The 24,709-nt window shown below is 51.8% G+C and overlaps 1 protein-coding gene across 10 annotated transcripts in view; it reads right to left on the bottom strand.

The window, feature by feature from the left end:
* Positions 1 to 24,369, bottom strand: part of EPB41 (erythrocyte membrane protein band 4.1) — a 73,402-nt gene extending 49,033 nt beyond the window's left edge. For 4 of the 10 annotated variants that reach the window (XM_061449980.1, XM_061449981.1, XM_061449983.1 and 1 more), the window contains exon 1: positions 18,865 to 19,009. The gene's annotated coding sequence lies outside the window, so the exon portion shown is untranslated. Of the gene's footprint in view, positions 1 to 18,864; positions 19,013 to 24,262 lie in introns of those variants that run through there. The other 6 variants (XM_061449961.1, XM_061449977.1, XM_061449985.1 and 3 more) reach the window with 4 other exon arrangements.
* Between the last annotated feature and the right edge of the window lie 340 nt (positions 24,370 to 24,709).

The following is a 24,709-nucleotide window of genomic DNA, read 5'->3' as shown; positions in this document are numbered from 1 at the left end:
CCTGTTTCCAAGCCTGGAAAAACAACGCACGGCTCATGCCATAGCTTAATTATCAGTGCTTTAGGCTTTCAGAGAGAGAAGAAAAAGGACTTTCCTGCAGGCAGGTTCATTTCTCAGAAGCACAAACCGCTGCACAGCAATGCCCAGCGCCAGATAAAGGTGATCACGCTGCTGGAACAAACTGTCTTGACCTTCCTACCCAAAACCACGGCTCCACTGAACACTGCTGCTCCAGCCAGGGCTGGGGACAACGAGAGAGAGAAATCCTGCCCCAAAGAGGCAAAACTCAAACAGTTTCTGCAAGCGTGGGGGTATTTTTAACAGAAACGCGTTCCTTCCCATTTCATAACGGTGTGAAAGTGCAGAATTCCCCAGGGAAGCTCCGGAACAGGGAGCACAGGCTGGCAGTTCAGTTGGCTCAAGACATGGTGTGTGTGCAACAGACCTACGTCTGTGTATGGGAGAGGAGGAAACTGCAGCTGCCACGAGCAGGACTCACGCGGCGTACGTTCGCGTTACGCATCCTACACATGCTTGTAACTACAGTTAGAAACACACAGCAGAGAGCTGCTTGGTTGGGGTGGTTTTACACCAAATAAGAGCTCCAAATGCAATAAGCCTCTCTATAAGGAATTTAAACAGCTTTCAAAGGCTGTAAAGCACCAGACCCTTTCAAGATGTACTTCACACCTTTTATAAGAGCAATAATAAGCGCCGGAGTTTTATAACCCCCTGTTAGAATTAACACGCATCATCTTTTTGTGCTGGTTCTTTGGGTCCTGAACAAAAGGGATGCTGTTGCTCAGCCAGCAATGCTGGAGGCTAACAGGAGCCTTCAGAGGGAAAATAACCCCCCCGCCCAGCACAAACCAGATGGCACATTACAACCGCCCGGATTTAATTCTCAGCAGCCCTCGTGATGTGCTGCGTGTCGGCAGCACCGTGCCCCTCGTTCATCTCCTGCTATCGTGGAGCTTTCCTATTGAAATGAGGGCAAAAAATAGTAGCTCACCATCTGCTGAAAGCAAATCATTTATGGCAAATTGAAGACTGGGCTTATAAAATGACCTGACTAAATGGAGCAGTAAGTGCATTAGAACCGAAGGGAGGCAGGGAGCTCCTCCCCTCTATCCTCAGAAATCCTCCTGGATGCTACAGAATTCCTAACGCAGGCTTTGCTCAGTGGTAAGGTGCTGAAATTCACATTAAAGCATGTGCTTGTCACGGGAGCTTTGTCCACAGCAATGGGTTTGGAAAGGCTGCCCATGTGGAACCTGTTAAGAAACCTCACTTGAACTTGGAGCTGCTGGACCCAGAAGAGCCCCATTGGGCAGATGCTTGCACCGGGTTGCCAGCACAGCAAAGCTGCTCATAGATGACCCCTCCTCATATTGCAAGGCAGGAACAAAGCAGTTATTGCCTGAGAAGACCAAGAAAACTGCTGGTTTAATGCAAGTGCTGCTTCCTACTCCTTAGCGAGCAGCAGAAGCACTCCTGGGGCTCCCCTTCAACAGAGGCACGAGCAGGAACAACGCAGTTTTGCCTCATCTGACGAAGCTTTCCCTCTGCACCTCCAAACAACCCAACCACAGCAAATCCCCATGGAGGAAAGAGCAGCTCTGCCTCGCAGGCAGCAGTCACACCAAAGCCCTCCTCTGCAGAAGGAGCCCATATCTGTGGAAGGAGGGAGGGAGGGACCGCAGGCGCCATCCCCACCCGCGGGCATTGGGGAGCTGCTGGTGCAGTCAGCAGATAGCAGAGAGCATCCTGGGGCTCCCTGGCACAGAGATTGGGAGCACGGGCAGCCCGGCACCATGGAACAGGCAGGCACCAGCAATCTGTGCAAAGAGGAGCAGTGGGGACGGTGCAGCCTGCGTGCTTGTGAGAGCACCGCGAGTGAGCAGCTCCATCACCAGAGAGCAAGGCCAAGGACATCATCCCAGCAGGTCACTCCATCACAGCCACTCCTGACTGCGCACTAAAGGTGTATTGGTGACAATGACAACAAAGCAGAGGTGATCCAACCAGCCCCAAACCTCTCCCTCCAGCAGAACACTACTTCCTAGAGCAACAGTTCAACAGAAAGAGGCAATAGATCCCCATCAACTCAATAGGATTTTCTTCCATGCATTATTCATGAGGCTTTTTTTTCCTATCCCTGCCTGAACACAGATGTGTTTACTCACACTGTGCCTCATTTACACTCAAGGTTTACCATAACAGGGCTCATTTTCCTTCCTTCCAGTTTTTCAAGCACAAGGGGCAAAGTGCTTTTTGCTTCTGTCATTTTCCCTTTGGTTGTTTCCCAACCAAAGCTATAATTAGAACCCCAGAGGGACCTGCAGGCTCCTTTGATGAAGAGCTGCCTGCGAGATAAATAGCCCCCCATGCACACACAAACACACACAGAGGCACCCGCCAAGTACATCCCGCTGCAGCTCTGAGAGCCAGAAAGATGCTGGATGCTGAAAGCTCTGACCAGGCTCCATCGCCTGCTGTTGCCCTGCAGTGGGCACCAATGGCTCCGCTCACTGGCGTGGGCTCTGCACAGAACCAGCAGGGTTGGAAGGGAGCTCTGGAGATCATCGCGTCCAACCCCTGCCATGGCAGGGCCACCCGGAGCAGGGCACACAGGAACGTGTCCATGGTGGGGTGTGAATGTCTCCAGAGAGACTCCACAAACCCCTGAGCATCCTTTCCCTACCATCAATATAAAGAAGTTCTTCCTCATGTTGAGGTGAAACTTGCTGTGTGTTAGTTCGTGGCCATTGCTCCTTGTCCTGTCGCTGGGCACCACGGGAGAGAGTCTGGCCCCATCCTCCTGGCACCACCTTTGAGCTATTGATCTGCATTGATGGGATCCCCTCTCAGGCTGCTCTTCTCTGACCAACCAGGCCCAGCTCCCACAATCTCTGCTCATGTGAGAGATGCCCCAGACCCCTGAGCATCCTTATGGCCTCCACTGGACCCTCTCCAGCAACAACTTGTCTTTCTTGTACTAAGAAGCCCAGAACTGTACACAAGGGGCCCAAAACTAGACACTTTCTCCTCTGCTGTGTGTTGGTGATATGGCTCTGAATGTCTTGATTTGCAGTTCTAGGGCTGCAACACAATTTGCATTCATCGTGTGCCTCAAATCCATCAGCCACACCCTGGTACAACACCCAGATTCATTAAAAATAACCTCTTGCACCAGTTAGTTTTACCTTATTCGGTGCACAATAACTGAACAACATTTAAACTAAAGGCACCACTCACAAGCAGGGCTGGCACAGCCAGTGCCACCTTAGGCTCACCCTAACCAAGCCCAGAGGGTGACAGGGCTGTGAGCTCCCTGAGGCTGCACCCCAAGCAGGGGATGGAAACTCTCCCATGCCCACCAGGAACAGAAACCGAAGGGAGGGAGTGAAGCAGCAGTGAAGCATCTCCTACACTCAGCAGTCAATCATGCACAACCCATTGAGCAGCTCAGCCCCGTCACCACCCCAAGAGCTGCTCCTTTCAGTTCCAGATGCGGCCGCAGCAAGCCCAAGCCCAAACCCAAACCCAAACCCAAACCCAAGCCCAAGCCCAAGCCCAGGCTGGGCCCCGGAGCCGCTGCCACCAGTCTGTGTGTTTGCTTTTTCCAGCCAGCAGTGAAATGAGGCAGCTTTAGTTTTTAATCCCCTTAATTAGGGGTGTGCAGCCGTCTTCATTCCTTAATTACACCCATTGACACATCTGATGCAAGGCATTTACAAACACCCATTTGCACTGAGATGGCTCTGAATCAAACTCCACACTGCCAGTGGGGAGAAGGCACATCCTGGCATTCCAGATGCTTCAATAGGACACACTCATTGCTTGGAAATGGGATTTTCATTAAATAATCACCTGTTTCTATGAGGATTTAAGCGCGAGGTGACTACAGCATTGAAAAACCACCCGCAGTCTGCCTGAAGCAGCAGCTACTAGAAGTTTGCATCTAAAATATTACTATTTCAGGCAATATTCTCAATACAGACCAGAAGAGGCCATGGAGATGCTGCCAGGGCTGGAGCAGCTCTGCTCTGGAGCCAGGCTGAGAGAGCACGGCTGGGTCAGCCTAGAGAAGAGAAGGCTCCTTAAGAGGAGACCTTAGAGCATCTCCAGTGCCTAAAGGGGCTCCAGGAAACATGGGGAGGGGCTTTGACCAAGGGCCTGTAGGGCCAGGCCAAGGGGAATGGCTTTAACCTGCCAGAGGGGAGACTGAGTTGAGCTCTTAGGCAGAAGCTCTTCCCTGGGAGGGTGCTGAGGCGCTGGCACAGGGTGCCCAGAGAAGCTGTGGCTGCCCCATCCCTGGCAGTGTTCAAGGCCAGGTTGGACACAGGGGCTTGGAGCAAGCTGCTCTAGTGGAAGGGGTCCCTGCCCGTGGCAGGGTTGGAGCTGGAGGAGCTTTAAGGTCCCTTCCAACACAAACCAGTCTGGGATCCCATGCTTTCAGTGCCTAACCCAGTTACTTTGGTACATCACCACTGGGTGGGTTGGTTCAAGGCAGACAACGTCACACCAGTTCAGTATCTCAGCTGTTAGGAATCCCTTTGATACTTTGGGAGAGCAAATACCCAGTGAGCACTTTATTACCACCACTTCTGCTGCTGAACCAAACTAATTACGCCGACACCTTCTGCTTGCCCATGGAGCCATTACAGCTTATCCCAGGGGATGTCTGCTCACTCTTCCTTTGAATTACTACACGGGCCCCCCAGCCTAATGCTCTAATCGCTCCCCAGGACACAGCAGCTGAGCTCCACGTTCATCCTGGCCTCTCAGCAACAGCAAAGAGCGACCAGGATATTAAATATCATCGGGGGGAAGGAGAACATAGATTTAAATAATGGGAAGGATGATTCTATGACATTGTGAGGGGGTTTAGCACTGCTGGAGACTCAAAGCATCCTTGCTGGTCCCTGCATCACCCTCTGCTCAGCTCCTGCCCCAACCCTCCTGCACAGGGTCGCTGTGATCATTCACATGCAGGAAACATGCACAAATGTTGCTTTCTTCAAGCTACAGAAAGGAAAAAGGAAGCAGCGTTCACCCTCAGTACCCGAGGGAGGGGAGCAGAAACTCCCTTTGCACCACATCACAGGGGCTGTTTGCTCCTTCTTTCAGTGCTGCCTTCCTTTCCGCGCGGGTGGGTTGGTATGGGAAGGGTGTTGCAGGTTTTGGTTTCACTGAACACACACCAGCACTGCTGTTTGAGCAGCTCTCAAGAGGTATTTTGTACTTCTTCAACTCCCACCTTTGCCACCCAGCACACCAGGAGGACAGAATTAGTGCTGAGCTCCTGGATGCTCTGGATGCTCCTGAGCACTGATGCTCCTGGATGGCCCCTGTATGTCTGAATAACAGACCTCAGCACCTTCCTCTCCAGCCACTTAGTTCTGCTGATCCAACAGATCCAACTCTGCAGCCCTTTCAACCTTCTCCCTTTCATTCTGCATTAACCTCCACACTGGGAGCAGCTTAACATCCCTGCGGGCATTAGGGAGAGCCTGGGCATGAAGACATGCGGGCAGACAGCAGCCCCATGTGCTGGGGAAGCAGAGGCATCACTGTGACATTGGAACCAGCTTTCCCCAGTGCCAGCAGTGCAAGTACCCAGCACCACGGCACAGCAGCATGCTGCTAGCCACCGACCAGCTGAGAAGACACCAGCCAACAGCTCCTGACTTAAGCACTGCAGGGCTTTAAGATGAATGAAGGGCCGTGCAAGACAAAATACTTCCTGTCACAGGGATGAAGTCTATGCAGAAAGCAGCTGCTTTAAGTATCTCCCTGTTAAAATAAAAGGTAGGTGAGGCTGGCACTGCTTTCTGGATAAGCTACTGGTCTTGTGTACACAATTTACCATCCCATTGATGCTTCTTTTACAAGCCAGGTCTCAGAATAATCCTTCCTCTATTCAGAGCGTGCGCAGTGTGTGCACATGCACCCAACAATACAAGGGCTGTAGGAACAACTGCGTGTTGGTTTGGAGAAGCTTTGCTTATTTTTCCCTTTTTTATATTTCAATCCCAGTTGTGCAACTGCTCCATGCACAGCTAAAGCCTCGTTGAGCCCAACACTGCTCCATCCACCGCTGAAAGCTCTGCAGACTCCTTGGGGCTCAGCATGGCTCGGGTATTTATCAAGCATCAAACCCAGTAGAAAACGAAGAATAAACCTTATTACCCTCAGTATTTCGGACTCAAAACCTACTGGTCTTGCCCAGCACCCAGTACTGAAGGCCAAATGGAGAGACCCAGCTAAAATGCTGCTGTAGAAGGGCTGCGAGCCCCCCCCAGTCACAATACCAGACAAGTGAGCTCCTCTTTTCACTGTGCTGCTGACAGCAGGAGCCACACAACGATACTGCTGAAACCCACATTCAGGCAGCACAAGGGAACGAAATGCCACACAAATCCTCTTTCCTGCAAGCTCTGTCGATATCATTGTTCAGGATAAAACAGCCATGAGGAGACCTTTCCAATGAGGCCAGGGTGAAAGAGTGCAGGGAGCACAAAGCAGCCGTGAGCTCACCCCAGCTCCCGGCCAGGCGGCTCGTGCCAGAGCGGCTCTGAACTCCTCCAACAAACACGTTCTTAAACCCACCTCCTCTGCACTCCCTTCTACTTCTCTGTACAGATACCCAAGCTGGAGGTAAATGGTGCCTGCTCCTCCATAAGATGAATAAAATGAACATGCAAACAAGGTCTGACCAGAGTTCGGATTGATCTGAGACACCTCCTCACTGGTGTGAGCTGCGAGCAGGACAGTACAGGAGATGAGAGTAAAGCCACACCAGACCCAGAAAGCAGGTTGGGTTTTATAGCCCTTACAGAGGCAAGAAGTGAGGTTTCAGAGTAAACAGCAAAGACAGACACACACAGAGCAGCCTGACCCTGTGTCAGCTCCCCAGATTGACCAAGTTGCAAAAAGTGTTTAGAAGTGAATGACAACCCCACACCTGGAACATTTCATTCTCTTATTCCTTATTTAATAGCTTTAAATGAGAAAAGGGGAGACTGAGATGAGCTCTTAGGCAGAAGCTCTTCCCTGTGAGGGTGCTGAGGTGCTGGCACAGGGTGCCCAGAGAAGCTGTGGCTGCCCCATCCCTGGCAGTGTTCAAAGCCAGGCTGGACACAGGGGCTTGGAGCAAGCTGCTCTAGTGGAAGGTGTCCCTGCCCGTGGCAGGGGTTGGAGCTGGATGAGCTTTAAGGTCCCTTCCAACACAAACCAGGCTGGGATTCCATGATTCCTAAGCAAGGGAGATGCTTAAAAAATACCTGCCTTACTGCGTGGTGTCTCCTCTCCAGCACGTGGGAAGGAGGAGAAGATCCTGCTCCTGCTCTGCCCCTGCACGCTTTGGTTTCACTGGGTCTGCTTTGAAGCACGCCTGTGTTCCGCACGGACCCTGCTCACTGCACGAGTCATTGCCATGTGGATTTGCCACTTCCCAGGAGCTTCACCTGCTGACATGAGGACTTCAAACCTGTTTGCTTGATTTAACCATGCTCCTTGTTCTTAAGCTGCCATCCAATTACTGCTCACAATTACCCAGTGCTCAAGAGCCAATGTTAATTACAGAGCTGCCTTCGCAGGAGGCTGCTGCTGGCAGCGTTGGAGGCTCCGCTTCCAAATCACCCACAGCCAGGACCAGTCACTCCTCTGGGACAAGAAACAGAGATTCTGAGTCTCAGTGGTGGATGAACAGCCCTGTGCTAGAAGAGCAGGTCTGGTGGAACAGCAGAGGAGCAGAGGCTCATTGTAGCCTCAATGCCCAAATCTCAGCAGCATCCAGCAGGCCCTCAGATTCCTGTGCAACCACAGCACTAAAGATCTGGTTTCTTCTTTGGCATTCCACAAAACACAGCAGCAGTTGAGGAGTGGGGATGTTAACCTGGAAATCTCGGGGCACACTGCCTGGGATGGGGCAGCCACAGCTTCTCTGGGCACCCTGGGCCAGCGCCTCAGCACCCTCACAGGGAAGAGCTTCTGCCTAAGAGCTCATCTCAGTCTCCCCTCTGCCAGGTTAAAGCCATTCCTCTTGTCCAAAGCCCCTCTCCAGCTTTCCTGTAGCCCCTTCAGGCACTGGAGCTGCTCTTAAGGAGCCTTCCTTTCTCCAGGCTGAACCTCAGGACTTGCTCGAGTAGGTGGGTGAGATGCTGCCAGGGCTGGAGCAGCTCTGCTCTGGAGCCAGGCTGAGTGAGCTGGGCTGGTTCAGCCTGGAGAAGAGCAGGAAGCATCACATCTTGCAAAGCCTTCTCAGACAGGTTGGCATCTGCAGACAGCAGCACAAGAAGTTATTTTGCAACTCACATTGCTCAGATTTAATAATCACCCTGATGCAAGAGACCCTTCTGTCAGATTAGGAGAAAGGGCCTGTAAACTTTGGTCTCTTTTCCTTTCTACGGATAGATCTGTATTGCACAAAGGAGCAATGCAGTGCCACTTGTGTCAAACTGCTGCATGCCAGAAGGAAATATTGCTTTACCACAATTATCTACCCTTTTTTTAATTGACTATTAGATTCTTTTCTCCTTGTGCAATGCATTTCCAGGCTGTTTCACAAACAGCACTGGAAAACTCATTCTTAGCAACAGCAGGGAAGGGCAGTGCTAGACTTTTACATACAAGAATCAAATCAAACAGGTAAATAGCTCTTCTCTATCTTCATTTCTGCTTCCAGTCTTTGCCAAACACAATTTCTTTGAGGAAAAAAAAGCCTCTCTCGTTGGAGGCTTGCTCAGGAGCAGGGCATGGAGTCCACTCTGGACCATGAGCAGGGAACAAACTACTCACATCAGGGATGTGCCTGCACAGGCACGACTCATGTACATCTGGGACCGCTTCAGTCAAGTACATTGGGGCAGCAGAATTTGCCTTTCTAATGCCATAACATGTTTAATATTAAGAGTGGCAATTAAATCAATTAGTGGTCATTCAGTGAGCTGCTGGTTTACAAAAGGAGTTCATTTTATGCAGCAATGAAGAAGCAATTTTTGCCTGTGAGGGTGCTGAGGCGCTGGCACAGGGTGCCCAGAGAAGCTGTGGCTGCCCCATCCCTGGCAGTGTTCAAGGCCAGGTTGGACACAGGGGCTTGGAGCAAGCTGCTCTAGTGGAAGGTGTCCCTGCCCGTGGCAGGGATTGGAACTGGATGAGCTTTAAGGTCCCTTCCAACCCAAGCCATTTAATCACTCTATGTATGATCACTAAAATCCAACAAAGCCACAAGGGGCCATTGCAGGTACCACACCAACTCATCACTTGCATGACAAATTATCAAATTATAATCAAATATCTGCACTGCTCCAAGCTAAATTTTTTTTTAATTTCATTTAAAAAAAAACGAGAACTCCTTGTTTGGAGCAGCAAAGACAGACCTTGCTTTAAAAAAGAGCAACAAGCCTCAAGCATTATTTCCCAAAGCACCATTAGGAGCTCATAGCTGCTAATATCAAGAGGTCTGGATCTGCTTGTGTCTTGGAGACAACCCTCAATTTTAAGCTTGTGCAAAGCCTGGAGTTCTCCCAGGTTGCTTTCCAGAAGCTTGCCCCATCCTGAGCTCTAGTGACTCATCCCCAAACATCTCTGACGTGCTGCATCCCAACTGGCTGCACCCATGGAACACCTCATGAGTAGGCAAAAGCACAGCAAATGGGTGGGAAAGCACTGCCTGGAGATTAACTCAGAGAGCAGATGAAACGTGCACGATCCCTGCTTGCTGTTTCCTCCAGAGAGGAGGCACTGAGTGACTGCTGGGCTTGGCTCATGGAGGGATATCGAGATGATGCTCAACTTCATGGGGTGCAGTTGGCTGCATTTCTGCACTGCCTTCATCCATCCTAAACGCTGCTGCTCCTGAGGATGTTTTCCAGATGAAGGAACACAGAGAGGCTTGTACTTTTCTCCACTTGTTTTCTGTTTTAAAGAAATGTCTCAGAGTATTTTCTCAGGGAGTGTTTCTACTGAAGTGGATCAGGGCATTCAACAGAGGGGAATAATAAGCAGGGTCTCAAAGGACCCAGGAACAGCTCACACACAAAGCTCATACTTCAGAGACGCACGCTGCAACTCAGCCTATACCCTCTCCACCCCCACTAGATTATGACAAGCTTTACTAGAACAAGTGTTTTTAGACAAAAAACAAATGTTCTTCACCTATCCTGAGATGTCTTCCTAGTGGTAAAGCTGAAGTGCTACAAGAATTACAATTAATCAAGCTGTAGTTTCAGTATAACTAATCACTACTTGGGGTTTTGCCAGTCAGGAGTTTCAGGTTCAACTGTTTCCAAAATGAGCACAATCTATCCACACTTTTTTCAGTTGATTTTACAGTGCATGCATCAAAAGGGCAGAGATCTTTGTCTCCTTACAACCCTCTTTTCAATTCAAAAGACCCAGGCAGGAGGTGTGCTGCACCACACAGGGCTCAGGGCTTCCTGCATCTGCTCCTGCTACCTGAGTGATTTACAACTGTGTGTGATGAGGAGTTAATGTGCAACCACTTCCACCAGCAGCTTGAGCCAGAGAACAAAACGAACCCCATATCAGCTCTGTGCAAACCTCACAACCCACTGAGCTTGCGAGTGATGGATCTCCAGGGTGCTGGCAGGCCCCCTGCACCGGCTCTGCTGCTCACTTCACCTGTGTCTGCAATGAACCCGATCCCTGCAAGAGATGCAGCTGTGCAAAACCCTCAAGAAAAGGGAGAATAAGCTTGAAGCCCACTGCATTTCATAGAATCAGACCGGTTTGTGTTGGAAGGGACCTTAAAGCTCACCCAGTTCCAACCCCCTGCCACCTTCCACTAGAGCAGGTTGCCCAAAGCTCCTAAGAGCACAGCAGAGGGGCAGGATCCCCTCCCTGAGCTGCTGCTCATGCTCTGGGGGTGCACCCAGCACACAGGGGGTTCTGGGCTCAAGCACACACTGATGCCGGGTCATGGGGAGCTTCTCTTTTACCAGCACCTTGCAAGTCCTTCTCAGGGCCGCTCTGTCCATCCACCAGCCTGTTTGCATCACCTGCCTTTTCTGTGATTAGCCCTGCAAGGGTCAAACCCAGCCTGAACATCCCCTTCCTCCCCCCCCCGCCCCCAGTGTATTAACTAGACAATGCTCATGCTGGGGAGTTCAGTTCAATTCTAGAAAGAAATAAAGCTGCAAGAAAAGCATCACAGCAAAATACCCAATCTCAGTGTAATTGCAAGCCTCCTTGCTTTGCTGGAGTCATCTCTCAAGTTCATTATCCAGCCCCATTCCTGCCTCTGGAGGCACTAATAGAGTCAGCTTTCTTCAGCTCTCCCCTCTCTATTCATCATGCGGTGGGAGCTCTTTCTTTAATAAGCTACATCTTTACAACAGGAATATCACCATTTGTCATCATCAGGTCAGATGAAGACAGCCAATCCCCATTTTTAAGTAAGCCAAGAGCAGCAGCTGCAGAACACGAGGCTGGTGACACTGGTCACACCACTGCTGGTTTGCATCCGAACACCTTTCAGGTGGGTGTTTGCTGGTGGGAATCGAGCACACCTCAATGCAACCAAGAAGAGGAATATTTTCTTCATCACTGCCCCAAAACTGAAGGGATGGGAGGCACCAACTACTCAAAGCATTTCACTTCAGAAGCAATATAAAACAGAAACAAAAAGACTTGCTCCATGGTGCAAGCAGCAGGAAAAGGTCATTCCTGGAGCTCTGAGACAAACACGCTCAGGCGCTGCTAGTCCCTTGGGTTCTCATTACTAACAAGTGGGTGCAGCATCCCAAACCATGCTGCAGAAAAGGGCAGAGATGGGCACAACATGACCTCAGCAGCCAACTCCAGCTTTATTCCACCCTTTCCTGGGGGAGGGAAGGGAAGTGTAGAGACAGGCAGGAGCAAACAAACTAGATACTGCTGCCCATAAACAAAGGAAGCGGGGTTGTTTTAAAGACAGCATCTAGGTAGGCAGCAGGGAAATAACAGAAGCAGCAGTTACAACAACAACAAACCTCAACGAGAAGTCTAAAGAAACTATTTCCTCTAATGAAACAGGCTGCAAACGGTATCGGGTGCTGCTGAGGTCAGAGGAACTCAGCACGTGGCCACTGCCCCATGCTGCCGGCAGCACGCCCTTCCCATGCTGATGCCATCAACTCCTACCTTCACCACAGACAAACCCCCTTCTCCGGGCTCCATCCTGCACCCATTCTCTACAATAGCCCATGATTTTTCAGCAAACTCCTGAAGGTTGAAGCCAGCTGATCTGTGTAATGAACCTGGCAAAACTGTGTGGCTGCAAGAGCTCTTTCCCATCTTGTTCACACACTCCAGAGCCCTACAGCTCGTGTCTAACAAACGATGGGCACGTTAAGGTGATGCCACCAGGATATCTATGATACATTCTGTATCATAGAATCATAGATTGGTTTGGGTTGGAAAGGACCTTAAAGCTCCTCCAGTCCCAACCCCTGCCACGGGCAGGGACACCTTCCACTAGAGCAGCTTGCTCCAAGCCCCTGTGTCCAACCTGGCCTTGAACACTGCCAGGGATGGGGCAGCCACAGCTTCTCTGGGCACCCTGTGGCACCCTGTGCCAGCGCCTCAGCACCCTCACAGGGAAGAGCTTCTGCCTAAGGAACGGTCCCCAGCTGCATGTTCCTCATTCTGTGAGTGCCTGGCTTGAGGCCCTGCAGGCAGCTCACACAGGCAGAACCTGGCCTTGAATAGAAGCTGTTCTACCCTGCTCCACATCTACAGGATCAAATCAAACCACCCCTCGATGCTTCCACCATTCCCTGGCCCGGAGCATCCAGCCCCAGCTCACAAGCAAACGGCAAAGACCAGCTTTTGATTCATCTGAACTCAGCTGGGAATTACTAATCCTGTCTTTGGAGCAAGAGCTTCAATAGTGGGAAATAAATACAGCCTGAGGCTCTGTACACAATAGGACAGGAGTGCTCCCACTTAGCAGCAGCTTTCTCTTATATTTAGTGATACACAAAGCCCTGAGGGGGGGAAAGCCCATTTGCAATCCCACACCAGGACCACGCTGCTCTGTGCTGGGCCTGAAAGGCAGAGGAGATGCTGCAGGACGGGAGCAGCGCACACCATCTTCTCCCTCCAAGTGTGTGACTCCACAATTCTACTCGAAAGCCACGTGAGCGGTTTCGTTATTTATTTAACTAAAAGCTTTTAATTATCTCTCTCACCCAGGCGCATTATGTGGGGTGGGGAAAGGGGGGGGATAATCAGCCTCCAACGGGTGACTCCGGGCTTCAAAGGAATTGTGTTTCGCAGAGCAACAGCTAACTAGCCCAAATCTTCTCCTGCTGCTCCTAAACCCTGCTTCCAGCCGCAGGGCTCCGTCCGTGGGGGGTTGCTGCTGTTACAACTCGGGTTGACCTGATGGCTGTAGGAAGGACCTCAGTTTGGAGAGAGCAAAGGCTCCTTCCCAAGTCTGGGTGCAGGTTTCCTCAGGTGGCCATGGAGAACGTTATTTCACGGTGTGAACCTGCCATGAGCTGACATCCCACAGCACTCACCCTCACCAAAGGACAGAATGGAACCCTCTCCAAAGGTACAGGAGGGGGTGAAGCACCACCATGGTCATGGCCACATGAGCAGCCACCCACAGAGCTCTGCCACCATCACAGACACTGCAAGCAGAAGCATTCCCTGGATCTGCTGTTTTTCCTGCCCCTTCCAGGCTCTGCATCGAGATCAGGGAGATCCAAAACACTCTGTCCCCTCCCAAAGCACCAGAGTTCAAGTGCTGTGCAACTTAATGAATTATAAATTACAAACCACTGCTGCAGACATTTGCTCTGAGCACAGCAGCTAAAGCTGATGTGGGAATTTCACTGGTTTGGGTTGGAAGGGACCTTAAAGCTCATCCAGTTCCAACCCCTGCCGCAGGCAGGGACCCCTTCCACTGGAGCACCTGCTCCAAGCCCCTGTGTCCAACCTGGCCTTGAGCACTCCCAATTTGTTTAAGAAGCCCAACTCAGGAACACAGCGGGGTCTGGAGGAATGTGCCCTGGGAGAGTACAACTGCTCCCAACACACAGCCCAGGCCCACACAGTTTTCCTCCTTACAGAACTGTTTCGCTAGAGAAAAAGAGATTGAGTCTCTCTAAGCAGACAAATTCAAAGTATTTGCTTTTAATACATAATAGCAGCAGCATCAGACAAGCAAGAATTCACATCAACAGAAAACAGCGTAAACAACCGACTGAGCGTAAAGAAACTAATAATATTAATCTGGATTAAGGACAAGCCACGACCATTCCCACCTAATCCATCCAACGGACAAAGATAAATCCCTGCTCTGCTGCATCCCACAGCCCTTTGCAACTTAAGGAACCACAGTACTGACCAAAACAGGGCAGCAGATGAGAAGTATACGGTGAAATCTTTACATCTAGCTGCCTGCTTAATCTACACAGCATCGCAGTAAAACCAAGCTCTGAGAAAGCAGAACAACCACTGCAGAAGATCCCCAAGCCCAGAGTGCAACTGCCACTCGAGATGCAAAGCGTCACGTCGAGCTCCCCTGGAGAGATGCATGACAGCAACAAAACACAGCGCTGAGCCTGAACAATCTGAGTGCCTGTCATTCCTTAACGCTCCAGAAAAGTTCCATGGGGGTGAAGCATGGTTTGGAGGAAGCCAATAGATCTGCAGTGGAGTTTAAAGGCATCACATAAGGTTTATAACAGGAAATTATTTGCATTTGTAGGGCTGCTGCAGGCCCCTCAAAGACTACTGAATTAAAGCAACACTCTGATATTCATCACAGCTTATTCCCATGAATGCAAAAGCAGCTTCAGCAAGTGGAGCAAAGCGGGGCACTACCCCAGCGCAGCACACAAAGAGCCCAGCTCAAGCTCCCCATCCACAGGCCCACGCACAACCCCACTACAGTGGGGTGGGAAGCACTCCCGCTCCGACTGGGATTCCCTATTGCAGGTGATCCGCCAGCCTGGACACCAGGACAGAGCCCAGAGCTCCCACCATGGACACAGCATCCCTGAGCAGCACCAGCTCCTAGGGCTTATTCCAAGAAATAGATGCAATGTGGCAGTAAGAGGATGAAGATGAACCTGCTCTGCAGCAGAACAGCTCCCCTAAAGAAGGAGGCTCTTGTCAAACACTGCTCATTAGAGAGCACAAAGAAAGGTGCTGGATGAGAAGCTCCTGGCCAGGTGCTGTGGATACACAGGGAACTGAACAGCCCTGAGGATGAAGAGCTGGAGCTCTACTTGCTGACCCCAAAAATCCAGGATTCCTCTGAGCCTTCCATCAGCAACACTTCTGTACATACAACTTCATTCCAGCATTTTACATGCCACGTTCCCACCACTATCATCTACCCATCAACATATCAAAGCACACAGAGCATCCCAACATCCCATAGCTGGAAGCCCGCAAGCAACCCCGGTACGGCAGCACTTTGATCACTAGTGAATGAATTAGTAGCCGTGGTGGCTTACTACAGAGGCCACGTACATACCAGCTACCCCCATCAATCCAGTGTCTGCTCAGCAAGCAGCAAATTGGCCCTCAGACCAGGTCTGTTTCACCACTTTCTGAAAATGAAATGCTGTCAAGTGAAAACAGTGTGTCTGCTCCCGCAGAGCGCTCGGGCACTTGGCAGCACATCACCAGAGACAGGAGCTGCACATTTGGAGGATCATTGTCTAAAGCATTCTGAGGCTCTAAGAACATACGGTGCTTTGGAAGAGGCTGAGGAGAGTCCTTCCTCCCCCTGCCCAGAGCAGGAGTGCCCTGGAGAGAGGTGCTGCCTTCCCATCAAATGCTTTTGCTTCCAATAACACTGTTTTCAATGGCAACGTGAGCTCAGATGAAAACACAGGTAATTCCTGTGCTTCTCAACTAAACTGATATAGGAAGCAATTAATGTGTTTGTGTTGAAAAAATCATCATCATTAGCTCCGTTTCCTAAGGCTCCAAGTGAGTTTTAGAGGGAAGGAGCACTATGTTTATCCTGGTATTTACCTTCTGCAGCAGATTATGTCTGTCCATGGGAATCCTAGAAAATCCTCCCCTTCTTTATTAAGGCCATGTCAGCAGAGAGACGCAGAGGACCCCACTGGCTTTGAAATCACACCCAGTGCTCCACATTGCCACAGAAACAGAACTGAAGACGCCAGAATTTGGCACCATGATGTCAAAAACTAGACATAAGGTAGCACTGGCACCTGACATATACCACAAGCAGGACAGCCCTGTTACCAGTCACCAAACCCCTACAGGAAAAGCCTTCAAGGAATTAAAAATACATTTGTGCCAGCCATTAAAAAATAACCCCAGCACCTCCATAAAGCAACATTCCAAGCGAAGAGAGTAGGGACACATGCATCGGCTAGCTGTGAAAGGAATGGCACTCCAGCACACTGCCACAATGAACAGCCAGGTCGGAGCTCCACTGTGTCTCCCACCACCACACAGCCGTATCCTCCTGCACTCAAAGCTTAGAGGGCTTGTTTTTACATTCAGTAACTTAATCAGGAAATAAGAATGAAGTAATCAGAAGGACCATCCCTCCAGACCTACCTCACTCAGGCAAACCAAACCTGGCATGTTTGGAAAGCCTGCAAACCCTAAACACAAAGAGCAAGGCAAGGGGAAAACTGGTTGCTCGGAAATAAGATTGTACTTTGCTTCTCTGTATTTATACCAGTATCTTCATTAAATAACACCACACAAAATTGGATTATAATCAAATTATCGTTTCCAGCACAACACCTGCCCCAAAACTGGGACAGTCTCTAAGAAATTTTCTCTGGACCTACAAATCTTAACTAAACATTTATACACCCACAGCCCCTGCCCAGACCACACAAAGGGGGAACAAGTGCCTCTTCCCCAAGAAACACTTTAAGCCATGACACTCCGGAGAGGTGGCACTCACAGATGTGGGCAAGGAGCTATTTTAACTCATTCCAGCCCCTTTGGGGTCACTGTCACTGTGAACGCTGCCTTGCTGGAGATAAAGAATAAAAGTACTCCTTGGTGGAAAACCCTTGCAGATGAAGAGCACTGCTCCCCAGCGGGCTGAGGTGATTTCTTGAGGTGAAATTCAAAAGGAAGTGGGATACACGGCTGGGAAAGAGCCAGACCACGGCACCCATGGTCACCCCATGGGTGGGCGAGTGGAGCTCCACCAGTTTGCAGAATCCGGAGCTCTTCCCCACCGTGTCTCCTTCCTCCTTCTCTTGCACAATGGACTCTGGGCAGAGCTGCAGACGCTAGCTTGGCCACCAGCAGCCCTGGCAAGGGGGGACCCTGGGTGTCAGCTCCCCTGTGCTGGGTCCCACTATCCCGCTGTGTCCCTGTTCCTCACTCCCACAGAACCCGTCCCCAGCTGAGCCTCAGCCTCTCAGCTTCGTTCTCCATGACACACGCACCCCACAGGGAGCTCTGTGCGCAGAGACACAGTGCACACACACACTGAGCATGCATGGAGAGACCACAGTGGCATGCACCATGCACCCCACATACACCACACGCATACACTGCACGCGTGCAGACCACTCATTCAAATCCACACACATGTATCCTTTACACGCACAGTGCACAGAGACCATGCATGCATACAGATACACCATGCAAGCACAAATACACTGTGCACACATCAAGACGCTCACTGTGCGCACAGATACACTGTGCACACATGAACACACTCACTGTGTGCACAGATACACCGTGAACACATCAACAGGCTCACTGAGTGCACACAGATACACCGTGCACACACGAACATGCTCATAGTGTGCACAGATACACCATACACATACGAACATGCTTACTGTGTCACACAGAGATACCATGCACACATGAACATGCTGTGTGCACACAGATACACTGTGCACAAATGAACACGCTCACCATGTGTGTGCAGACACATTGTGTCACACAGACACGCCATGCACACGAGCACACTCACTGTGTGCGCACACATACACCGTGCACACACGAACACTGTGTGCGCACACATACACTGTGCACACATGAACACCCACTGTGTGCGCACATGAACACTGTGTGCACATACACCGTGCACACACGAACACTGCGTGCACACACACTGTGCACACACGAACACTGTGTGCACATACACCGTGCACACACACTGTGTGCACACATACACCCTGCACACATACACCCTGCACACATGAACAGTGAGCATACATACACTGTGCACACATGAACACCCACTGTGTGCGCACACACACACCGTGCACGCATTAACAGTGCACACACATACACCGTGCACACACGAACACCGTGTGCACACACATACACCGTGCACACATGAACAGTGCGCACACATAGACCGTGCGCACATGGACACCCACTGTGTGCACACACATACACAGTGCACACATGAACAGTGTGCACACATACACCGTGCACACATGAACACTCACTGTGTGCACACACATACACCGTGCACACATGAACAGTGCGCACACACACACCGTGCACACATGAACACTCATTGTGTGCGCACACATACACCCTGCACACATGAACAGTGCGCACACATACACCGTGCACACACGAACACCGTGTGCACACACATACACCGTGCACACATGAACAGTGTGCACACATACACCGTGCACACATGAACACGCTCCCCGTGCCCGCGCAGACACGCCGCGTACACACACCGCTCACACAAGCACTTACACGGCAGCACAGACCGCGGGCGCGCACCGATAACGCCGTTTGCGCGCACACACACACAGACACACACACACACACCCCGCACGCACGGACACCCCGCGCTAAAGCCATCCGCGCGTAGATAACGCCGTGTGCGCACACACACGCGCACGCACTTACCGGGCCGCGCAGAGCCCCCCCGGTGCGGCACCCCGGGGTCCTGCCGCCCCGCTCCGGCCCGCTCCGCGCCGCTCCGGCTCCGGCCCAGGCCCAGCCCGCTCCGCTCCGCCCGTGTGGAGCCGCCGCCGCTGCCGCCGCCCGCCGCCGCTCTGCCCCTCTCCCGGCCAGCCCCGCCTCCCACAACACTGTAGTAAGTTCCCATTGGCCGAAAACAAGGGGCGGGGCGCCAGCGCCGCCTCGCTATTGGTGGAAGGGAAACCGCGGTCGGTGGGGAGGGAAAGGAGGAGGGGGGAGCGGGAGCGCGCGCCCCCTCAGCGCTTCCCGCCACCCCCCCCGCCCGTTCCCTTCCCTCAGGGGCCGCCCGCGGCCGCCGAGCCCGGGCACTGCGACACCGCGGGCAGGGGAAGGAGGAAGCGGCGGGGTGCCCGGTAGCACGGCCCGGCCATAAACCGATGCGGGGAGAAGGGGGAAGGAAAAGGGCCGCGATCATCCGTGGCCGGGCGGAACCGGTACGAGAGGCGCAGGAGGGGCCCAGGCTGCCGGTACCGCGGAGCAGCGGCGGCTCTCGCCTCCCGCCATGACCTAGATATTAAATACAGCTCGCTGTCTCCCGGAGAAAGTTGTGCCCAGCTCCTGAGGGAGGAACGGGGGCGGTGATGGTGCTTATTTATTTAAACACAACGCCATAGGAACCGAGAGCTTCCTCAGCCCATGGAGAGCACCCGGTCAGCAATGAAACCCCTCAGCCTCGCAGGTGAATGGACAGCAACAGGAGCACCGCACAGGAGAGCCGTACAAGAGCCAGCACCGAGCGCGTTTTCCTCACCTACAGCCAAATTACGAGTTCTTTTCACCCACCAGAGCTGTCCAGCTCCTGCTGCCATGTGCAGCAGAGCAAAACGCTCCCCACATTCCCACTGGAGCTTCCCTGTGGCTCCAGTGAGGCTGCTGCCAGCCCGACCCGCTCTGAGCACCGAATCCCAGCAGAGACAAGGAACTGCGGCACCTCTGTTTGTGTCCCAAAGAGAATGAAGCTCTTGGGCGCATTATTCTGCCTGCATCAGGAGCAACTGCCTCCAGCATCCCACCTCTTCATCAGGGCTGATGCACACCCTGGCTGCGGCACCTTCACCTCATGCTGAAGCCTTCCCTAAGTACATACCAAGGGGGAACCGCTCACACACCGAGGACACACGTGCTGAACGGGAGCCAAACCCCATTTTCTAGACAAATTAATGTGCTTCTCACTGCTGTTTCTTCTCCTCTCTCTGTCTATGGCACAGCTCTGCCAAAACACGCAGGATGGAGCAGCTCCCCCCTTGTCTCGCTGCTGAGATCTCTTCCAAAAAGCTGCTTAATGGTATGGAATAGTGAGATTCTTGCCTTAAATCTGGACTATCTGGTGGTTTCCCTGGTCTCGTCTGATTCAAAGACACAGGCTGGGAAAGGTCTGGTGGCCCCAAGTCGTTGCTAACACCAGGGACAGACAGTTCCCCTGAGGCTCTGACTTCACTCCCCACAGCATTAAATGAACACCTTATAATAGCCCTGGCTGTGAATGGAGGAGGCTGAGATGCTTGGTGCTGACCCACCACCCCAACTACTGCCTTTGCTACTGCTCACCCTGCAAACGCACTGTGCCAGAAGAGAAACCGTGAGTCCAGAGGGCTTTAAGGAGAAAACCACGATTTTGGGGTGTGAGGGGTTGGCAACAGCTTCTTGCAGTTAAGCAAGAAAACAAAGCCACGCTGCTTCACCACAACAGGCAGAGGGCAGATTACATGGATGAGAGACCAGGGCAACACAAACTTCACATCCAAGTGGTGACTTAACACCACGCAGCACGTCATCCCCCATGCTCAGCTCCCCAGATGATCCCCAACTCCATCTGCCACCATCTGAGTGCACAGAGCAGCAGCTCCCGTCTTTGGAGCTGTCATGTCCCAGGTGAGGCATTTCTCCACAGGGGAGCACTGGTGCAAGCTGCCACACACGCTGTGCACGAAGGCAGAATACGCCGTTACCTCTTCAGGTCCCAAGCAAATGGCCAAGAGCTCGAATGGCACAAGAACTTCAGAGCAGTGGAGTCATCGGATACAAAAAGCAGCACATGCCGCAAAAAGAATGCCTTTAAAATGTTCTCCTGGGGCAGGGGATTTGAACCAAGCCCAAAGCAATGCCTTTGAAAGGAGCAGAGAACAGGAAGAAAAAACACCCCAAAAAATCACTCTTGTGCATATGGAAACACCACCACTATCACCATGCTGCTGCTGCAAGCCAGCAGCTTCACTTCTAACCTTTTCCTTCCTCCCCAGCCCCAAACTGACCTCTGAAATCCCATAGGAAGTAATGGAAATGTCTTAAATTCCTCACTATAAGAACAGTTACCCCATGCCAAGCCTGGATTGCAAATATGTAAAGAACTCTCCCAGCCCTAGCTGGATTTAAGTCACTTTATAGGAGTCAATTAGAGAGAATTATTTCAATAAGTCAGGATTTCTTGGTATTCGGCTGCTGGATATAGGAATAAGGAGAGGAATTATATTCATTTTAGGCATGTGTTTGTGGTCTCCAAGGCAGAAGCTGTTCCCTGCAAGCTGACAGCCTACTTGGATCCCGATGGGCTCAGTCAGTGCATATCAGCTGGGTCACAACAGAACACGATGCCAAGCCCTACCCTGTGCCTGTTTAACATGCAAGCAGCTCACAAGTACACGCTGTAGCATCTTAAGAGCATCGAGACAGTAGATTAAATCCAGCTCAAGTACGTTCTTCATTAAAGAAATCCTCTGTAAGGTGATCCAGCGCTCCGCAGGCCCCTGAGGGATGCGCTACTGGTAGGACCTGTGGTAAAACAGGACTCCCAGTTTACACCGGTGCTGGAGAACGCTGTGCCTGGAGCCTTCCTGGTGCTACAATAAATGCCACAGAGTCTCCTCTCCGTGAGGAATTCCCAATCCAAACAAAGGAATTATGTGTTGCACTGGCACCGTCTCTCCCTCCCGCAAAGCAAGCAGGATTTAAGGTGAGGAGAAATACTCAGGGTTACGCCAAGATGTAGGAAAACAAAGAAATGCAGCTGCCCAAGGGAATCCTTTACCCACCACTGCTCTCACTAAGCCGGCTGTGTCTCCATCACACACGTGTGCACAGACCACATTCAGTTTAAGTGCCACGTTCACAGAGTTTTCAGCAAGCAAAGGTCTGCAGAGCAGCAGCAGCCATTTCAGAAGAGCAAACAAGGTGGGAGGAGAGCAGGTGGCTCTGTTTCACCAGCTACTGGCCCTCTGCCCTTGGGTCTTCTTCCAAGATCTCCTCTCACCATCAGCAGTGCTCTGGCTGACAGCAAAAGGCTGGGAGGAGGTCTAAAGGAAATCTCCCTTCACCTTCACGAGTTTCCTTTTACTGTAACCCAGTGATGGGGAACAAAGATACTGCAGGTAAATGATTCACCTGGGAGGAAGGGGTGCTTCAGCTCACACTGGGTTTCTCCCATGCTCACCCCTCCACTGAGCACACAAAGCAGCAGGCACAGCGGGATCCACGGCCAGGAAAACCTCTGACAGGAGGAACTGCAAACTCCAGACGTTTTCATGAAGAGCTAGAACATGCTGCACTGCTTTGCTACAACATGTGGGCACACGGTGAAGGCAACCTGGGACATCTACACACACCTGGCTCCATATCAAGTATTTAACAAAGATTAAATCTAGTCCAGCCCATCACAGCCCTCTCCAAAACCAACAATCAATTCATTGTTGAGTGACTCATTAAAGGGCCAAGCAACACTCTCCATAATTAAAGAGACTAAGTGATTTTGTTACTGTAATCCCACTTGGCATCACAGAATCATGGAATGGTTTGGGTTGGAAGGGACCTTAAAGCTCATACAGTTCCAACCCCTTGCCACGGGCAGGGACACCTTCCACTAGAGTAGCTTGCTCCAAGCCCCTGTGTCCAACCTGGCCTTGAGCACTGCCAGGGATGGGGCAGCCACAGCTTCTCTGGGCACCCTGTGCCAGCGCCTCAGGACCCTCACAGGGAAGAGCTTCTGCCTAAGAGCTCATCTCAGTCTCCCCTCTGGCAGGTTAAAGCCATTCCCCTTGGCCTGGCCCTCCAGGCCCTTGTCCAAAGCCCCTCTCCAGCTTTCCTGCAGCCCCTTTATGCACCGGAGCTGCTCTCAGGTCTCCCCTTCAGGAGCCTTCTCTTCTCCAGGCTGCCCCAGCCCAGCTCTCTCAGCCTGGCTCCAGAGCAGAGCTGCTCCAGCCCTCGCAGCAGCTCCATGGCCTCCTCTGGCCTCGCTCCAACAGCTCCATGTCCCTCTTGTGCTGCTGCCCCAGAGCTGGATCAGGACTGCAGGAGGGGGGTGTGCTCCCCAGAACAGAGTAGTTAGTTTCAAGTTTTCCTAAATCCAAGCAGCTTCTCCTCTCCTTTCCAGTGTGGTTTCCTACTGGAGTGTTTTCCTTTGCTGGTTGTTTTAACATGGCCTTTTGAAGGCCAGTGTTCCCACACTAAAACCTCATATTCTTTCCCACAGGCAACAGAATCTAGTTTTGGAGCCACTACATCTTTTTGTCCTGGGCTGGCTTATGCAGAAGCCATTTGGGGAGATGGGGAAGGCAGAGGGGACAGCCAGACAGCTAAGCCTGTACACCAGGGAATTCCCATCCCACCCAGAATCTGGTTCATTGATGGAAAAAGCTCCCACTGTGGGTTTCATCAGTTTCTGGGAGGCTGATGTTCACTTCAGTCTGTGTCTTGCAGCAGATACAAGCTCCAAGAGGAGGAATCAACTAGAAGAGGAAGAGCATCAGCTCCCTCCAGGCTGCGTGCCAGTGCAGGGAAGAACAGCTCCCTGGAAAGTCAGCTTTGTTCCAGGGCTTAGAGACAGCGCGTGAAGCACACTGCTGCCAAGATGCACCATTTAAAGATTAGAGGAGGTCAGCTTCAGATTGCAGGATCGAGTTTTCCCACTGAATGTTTCTACAGTGAAAGAAATATTTTTCCCCTTACGTATGGGTAGGAGATATTAAACACATGAGTGGCTGCACTTCAAGGACCTCAAAAGTGCTTTAAAAGGCCTCGAGAACAGATTACAGGCGATGCTATGAAGAAAAGTAGCAGAGGCTCGGGAAAAGCCATGAGCCTGAGCTCCAGAAACAGCCCACAGAAAGGACTGATCCATGGCAAGAGCCACTACCAGCACACTGGGAACTGCTGTATTAATGGCTTCTCAGTATCCAAACTCTTCACACACACACAGAGGATAAATCCTGCTGCCTGACACCAATCAGTGCTCCAGAGTTTGAGACAGAATAAATAGATCAGTTCATTAGTTAAGTGCAAGTGATTCGGTTCAGCTATTTCCTCCCATTGAGCTAACGGAGCAGGTACTTACCCAGAGATGAGGCAGCCGGGCAAACCACGCAGGCGAGGCACCGGAATCCATCCCGGGGATAGAAGAGAAAGAAAAAGAGACACGGGTTAACGACCAGTGCCAGTTAAACAAGTAAAACCCCACACCCCCTCCAGGAAACCCCTTTAAGCCACAAAGCCCATCGCTCACAGTTGCACTGTACCGGGGTGCTGTAAGCAAACTTCAGCGCCGGACTCTCCCCAGCGCAGGAGGCGGACCCAGGCGCTCCCGTCGAGCCTCTTCTGAGAAACGCAAGCACGGACGGGGGCAGGAGGAAGGGAAACCAAGGAAGGAAAGGAAAACACCCGCGCCTGACGTTACCGACTGCTGATAACGCAGGCGGCCCGAGCTGTGGCCCCAGCCGGGGCATGGGCACCGCGGAGCGCCGGGGCAGGGAGCAGGGTGCGAGGCAGCTCCTCCAGCCTTACA

This window comes from Pezoporus flaviventris, unplaced genomic scaffold, assembly GCF_033815535.1.
Source record: "Pezoporus flaviventris isolate CSIRO_AGI_PZ_B2104156 unplaced genomic scaffold, CSIRO_AGI_Pfla_v1 ptg000008l, whole genome shotgun sequence".
Classification (NCBI taxonomy): Eukaryota; Metazoa; Chordata; class Aves; order Psittaciformes; family Psittacidae; genus Pezoporus; species Pezoporus flaviventris.
This window is presented reverse-complemented; position numbering and strand designations above follow the sequence as displayed.